The sequence below is a fragment of the Habropoda laboriosa genome, unplaced genomic scaffold (assembly GCF_001263275.1).
Source record: "Habropoda laboriosa isolate 0110345459 unplaced genomic scaffold, ASM126327v1 scaffold291, whole genome shotgun sequence".
Taxonomy (NCBI): Eukaryota; Metazoa; Arthropoda; class Insecta; order Hymenoptera; family Apidae; genus Habropoda; species Habropoda laboriosa.
In genome coordinates this window covers 1,618,566-1,624,830 of record NW_017100515.1, presented here as the reverse complement: position 1 = coordinate 1,624,830, position 6,265 = coordinate 1,618,566, and the positions used below count along the sequence as shown (strand labels likewise).

The following is a 6,265-nucleotide window of genomic DNA, read 5'->3' as shown; positions in this document are numbered from 1 at the left end:
GGCTATTTTCCGTTGGTTTTCTGGCGGCGCAACGAAATGGCGCGCGAAATTAATTTAACGCGTTAACACTTTATCGAATGAACGAGAGAGGAGGAAAAAGAGCGCTCGAGTTTACCGCGTTGTTTTTTTTTTTGTTCCTTGATTTTTCTACCTTTTGTAAACGGGGAATTTCGATCAACGAATTTCGCGTTGTTTCGACGGTTTTCAATGCTAGTTTGGTTTCGACGAACGAACGAATCGAGAGGCTGTTGGCGAACGGAGTGGAAGAAATTAGCTGGATTAATGTGACGATGAATTTTTAAATTCACTTTATTCGGCTTAATTGCACTTGGGTCGAAGGAATTAATTATTCGAACAAGAATTCTACGTGGTCCTCAAACGGTTAGAACTTCTTTTAGTCATTTCTCCTAACCTTCAACACCATCGAAGATAATTTAAATGCTCGTTGTAAATGAGACACCCAGTACAGAATTAAGACGAATGCAAACGAAGAATAAGCAAATTCATAATTTCACCCTTACTGCTCAATTGCCTTTCAACACCATCGACGATAATTTAAATGCTCGTTATAAATGAGACACCCAGTACAGAATTAAGACGAACACAAGCGAAGAGAATTCATAATTTCACCCTTACTGCTCAAATTGCCTTTCAACACCATCGAAGATAATTTAAATGCTCGTTATAAATGAGACACCCAGTACAGAATTAAGGCGAACACAAACGAAGAATAAGCAAATTCATAATTTCACCCTTACTGCTCAATTGCCTTTCAACACCATCGAAGATAATTTAAATGCTCGTTATAAATGAGACACCCAGTACAGAATTAAGACGAATGCAAACGAACAATAAGCAAATTCATAATTATATTTTTACTGCTCACCACAATTACCTTTCAATACCTTTAAAGATAATTTAAATGCTCGTTATAAATGGAACACCCAGTACAGAATTAAGGCGAACACAAGCGAAGAGCTTGTATAATTTCACCCTTACTGCTCAAATTGCCTTTCAATACCGTCGAAGATAATTTAACTGTTCGTCATAAATGAGACACGCAGTAGAGAATGAAAACGCACAACAAACCGTCCGCCGCAACTGCCGCGTAACGTTTGCAAGGCGAAAAGGCCGGCTGCGGCGGCGCCTTAATCCCGCAGCCAGTCTGAAGCAGAGCCCTAACGTCACGCTGAATTACCGTGATCCACGGTATCGCGCCGCGCCCGTTAACGTGACTCGTCACCAGCATAATTTTATCTTGCCAAGCCGCCTGTGCCGGTGGCAACAACACGCTGACACGCTTGTCGCGAGACAATATCGCCAAGCAAGTGGAATCCAGAGACTCGCGACGTGCTCCCTACCGTTTCTCTCTCTACATAACTATATCTATATACGTATGTGTGCACCCCACGGTCAAAACGTGCACGCCAGTGTATTAACACACATACATACACGTGTATAGAGGCGCGTCTGGTACACCAGGAGACGTGTCTAGCGTTCGCGACAATGCCAGGGATGTATATCAGGCTGTGGCTGTCATCGGTGTATCTAACTTGGCCAATATCAGCGCTGCATTAACTACGCGCGATGGCTCCACGTCTGATACAATTATCCCTGCTTCGAAACCACCCCTAATTAACCGACGATTAATCTTCTAGCTGTCTTCTTCGCTGTTTTTTCGTCGGGGACGTGAGATGCTCTTGGACTCGAAAGTTTCGGCAAGTTTCTTTTGTCTCGTCCCTTTCACACTGTGGCGAAGAAAGATTCGATCTTCTTCTGCGTGGTCTGAGTTAGTTGAAGATGGTAGGGAATTGATGGTGTTTCGTTGCGTAGGTGGAATTAATTTTTTTTTGGAGGTGTGTTTGATGTCGTGTGATTGGAGACCTGAGGTAGGTTTGTAGTTGATTTTCTTGGTTGATTGGGATCTAGTTTAGAGGGAGACTTTCCATATTGGGACGTTGGATTAAAGTGAGTTAATGTATTGGGGCATTAAGTTAAGGTGATACTTAGTGTATTGGGACATTAACTTAGAGTGAATCAGTGTATTGGGACATTAAGTTAGAGTGATGCCTAGTGTATTGGGACATTAACTTAGAGTGAATCAGTGTATTGGGACATTAGCTTAAAGTCAGTTGGTGTATTGGGACATTAAGTTAGAGTGATGTTTAGTGTATTGGGACACTGGATTAAAATTAGTGTATTGGGACATTCGCTTAAAGTGAGTTAGTGTATTGGGACATTGGCTTGAAGTGAGATAGTGTATTGGGACATTAAGTGAGGGTGATACTTGGTGTATTGGGTCACTGGGTTAGAATTAGTTTATTGGGACATTGTCTCAGAGTGAGACTTAGTGTATTGGGACATTAGCTTAGAATAAATCAGTGTATTTGGGGCATTAACTTGGGGTGATACTTAGTGTATTGAGACATTAGTTTAGAATGAAACTCAAGGTATTGGGACATTACTTGAGAGTAAATCAGTGTATTGGGACACCAGCCTGGAGTGAACCATGTTTCTCCAAACGAATGCAGAAAAATAGCCCAAACTTGTCACTCCAAACTAAAAAATTTGGTAATCTTGTCAAGCATATTCATGCATATTCATAAAAAATCGTCATACAATCGAAGAACTCGAGGGAAACTCGAGGAAAGTCACCGTAAAACCAGTGCAAAGCTAATATAAGCTCTCTCAAGCCTCTGAACTCCCGTCACTTCGTCGCTTTCTTTCCCCTTTACCTATCTGTTTTTTTTTTTTTTTGCCTTCTCTCGCGTTGCATCGCAGGTGGAAAGTTTGCGACAGAACGTTATCCAATTTTTGCAGGCCAGCTATTGGAAGCTGATGGTGACGAAAATTTCAATTAGGAGCGAAATTGCCCCCGGCAGAAGACTCTCGCGACCCGCGCTCCACACTCTTCCCCTCACTGTATCGCGATAAGCGCGATGCAATTAGGAAAAAGTTGCTTGGACAGGCCCCCGGAAGTCGATCCTGTTCGCTGTCGCATCCCGGGACGCGTTTTCGAAAGGAACACGGGCTAATTGGCTTTAGCCGAGAACGGCCCGATGGGATTTCTTGTTGGAGAAAATGTTGAGTTGGTTACCAGGATTAAACCAAGTTTCGCTCCTTCTTTTTTCCTTCTTTTCGTCGTGGGAACTACGATTAATCGTGGAAAGAATTAAACTCGGTTCGATCAAATTGAAAGGGGAAACGTCGCCTCGTGTCTCGACCAATATTTCAAACGTAATCATCTCTTCGTTCGCACATTTTTAATATTGAAATGCATCTGCTGTAACATAAACTGAGTACGTTATTTTTATATTTATAAAGTAACTGGTTTTAAATTCATCCTCCTTTCTACATTCCTCGCCTATCGTTCCCAGAATTTAACAACAATTTCTTAACGCGCCACAAATGAATATCCAGTTACCAGAGATTTACCAAACCGCGTAGCACATCTAGAGACGAAGAAAACCGAGAGAGACGAAGCCAATTAATAAGTTAACAGACTCCGTCTTCCCGGAATTTAATTACACCCGTTTCACCTCTACAGAAATAAATACATCCACAGAAAAAACGGAATTTAAAGTAGAAAATAAAATTACATTCTCCGCAGATACATCCGTCATGCTTCCCACGCGCCGTCCAATCACCAAGAAGAACGAAACTCTCGGTTTAATTCGCGAGAAAATTCGAGGAAAGCCCGTTTACAGCAGAGCGTTTTATCAGAATGCAGGGGCGATTATTTAAAGTGAGGTTCCGAAAAAGCTGGGAAACAATAATACCAAGGGAGGGGTGGGGACGTTTAATGGCGAAAGTTCATCCTGCGGGAGAATTTGTTGGCCGATTGCGCGCGCGCCTGCGATTTCCAGAACGCCCGGCTAAATTGTTACGTTATAATCGACTTCCGGGCGGGCGGGCGGCGATCCGTCGCGTGGCGGTGGCCAAACGGTTGGAAAACGTCGGGGCAACGGGCCACGAAAATTATCGTGCCGATCCTCCGCGACAACGTCGGAAATGGAGCCATATTGACCGTAGAGAAGATGGCCACCGCTGTATGAATGGCTCGCAACGCGACGCATTAAGCTGGGTAGAAGGGGACAAAAGGATCGAATCTGTATTTATGCGAATGCAACTGACCGTGGAAATGGGAAGATTCGCTTCTAAACGGAGGGTGGAGGAGATGATAAAAATTGGTCGGCGTCTTTTGTCTTTCCCTCGTCGAGGAGAGAAATCCACCGGGGACCATCGTAGCCGCGATAAATATAGCGGAACGTAGTAGGAACGATACAAATATGGATGGTACTGGCGTAATGTCCGCCGATGCGTATATAGGGTGGCTCGAGGAGAGACGGTACTCTTGGGGTTTAGAGTGGGGACTTTGATTGAATATTATTGAAAATATCGGTGGTTTGAAGAAATTTTGCTGAGAAAAACTGAAGTATTTTAGGGGACACGTGTGTAATTTAAGTTTTTGCCAGAATGTCGAGGATACTTTAAGGTAATTTTTTTTTACGGTACTCCTAGGGTGGATAACAGAAAGATTTAGAGTGGGGAATGTTAGACAGACTTTGATTGAATATTACTGAAAATATCGGTGGTTTGAAGAAATTTTGCTGAGAAAAATTGTAGCATTTCAGGGTGGACACCTGTAATTTAGTGTAATTTAATTTTTTCTCAAAATGTCAAGGATACTTTAACCCTTTCGCTACGGTGGATTTGTAACGTGTGTGACTGACGGTAATTTTCAAAATTCGGTTTATTGAATTGAGTATTAAATTGAGATAGAAGTGTACCAAAAGGCTGCAAGCAAATTTTCAAAACGCCTGCAGGCGTCAATAGTAACGAAAGGATTAAGGTAATTTGTACATCTAACGGGATATTTTTCAATGTACAGAGTGTCTCCCTTATAACGAAAATTTAAACTACTCCCACTGCTGTTGAAAGTAAGAAAATTACTAGAAAAGGTGATCTTGAATTGATAATATTCCCTTAATTCAAGCAGCAGCGAAAATACTCCGAAGGCACTCTGTACATAATCACAGACGAATTCAATAACCACAAGCCGCTTCTCTCTAATTTCCCATCGCGCTATATTTCCTCCAACTATACATTCTATTATACTTCACACAACTACCTATTCGTCCATTTATTTCAACGATTTATCATTACCTTACTACTACCTACGCTAACTCGAAACTCTTCGTTCGTTAAAAATACTCGGTAAAATCTGCCTCGGCTAATCGACCATTAATACTAATATATCCTTAACAAAATTCATCTTACAAAAATACTCCTTCGCCTTCCTCCACCAACCGGTAGAACGTGAAAAAGACGTACATCCACGAAGAACACCCGGTGTAACAGTCCGCCCAGGGCGCAATAAGAACGGACGACACGCCGCTAATGCTACCTTGTAATATCTCACCGTTTCTAGCCCCAAAGACCGTCCGTGATATTGACTAAGAACCACGTAGCAGAACATTGGCTCGGCAATACCGTCGTCTTCGTCGTCGTCTCTCGATAGTCTTTTGTCCCTGGTATGTATATGTACATAACGCGTAGATCTATACGATGATCGGCTCATGAGTATTAACCGAGAGTAGATCGCGTAGTAATACGTCTTTACCGTATTGATCGTCCCTGTAATTTCGGATATCGCTGAGACGCTGCGGTAATTCGTGATTATGGTCGGGTTAATGTCTGCGAGTACGGCAACCTTAGTCGGGGTGTATCTCGCTTACAGAGCACGCAAATGCTGGCTGATCGTTAATAGTCTCTTTTCAACGTGAGATGTTTAGATGCTGATTAGAGGTCTTCTTGTATTTACAGTTCGTATCTTCGTCGTTGGGTTCAGTTTGTCCAAGGTATGGATGGAATAGTAGACCAGGCATGTATTTCCCACATTATCCGCCAGATATGGAAGAAAAAACACCGAGAGCCACGCTCGATCGCTTTCCGTGAAACAAAAGAGTACCGACGCGTTCCACATATGCCGGATAATGTAGGAAATACATGCCCAGGTCCGTCTCTCCCGGAATTACCCTATTTTCACTTCGGTGAACTCTCGCAATCTTAAATTCGATGGATCTATAGGTGTGTAGAGGGTGTAAGTTGAAAGTTTGATCGGTAAAATGTGACTGTGATCGGTTTTTTTCTCCATTGAAACATTAGAGTTTCGTCTAAAGAGGCGTTGAAATAGAGAAACGGTGATTCGTGCGATATTTCCACCGTTGATCGGAAAATTTTTCTAGTATAAATAGTGCGGCCT

General features: G+C 42.5%; 1 protein-coding gene across 1 annotated transcript in view; it reads left to right on the top strand.

Annotated features, from left to right (window-relative positions):
* Positions 1-6,265, top strand: part of LOC108576501 (prolyl 4-hydroxylase subunit alpha-1-like) — a 221,164-nt gene that overhangs the window by 174,156 nt on the left and 40,743 nt on the right. The gene's annotated exons all lie outside the window — the stretch shown is intronic.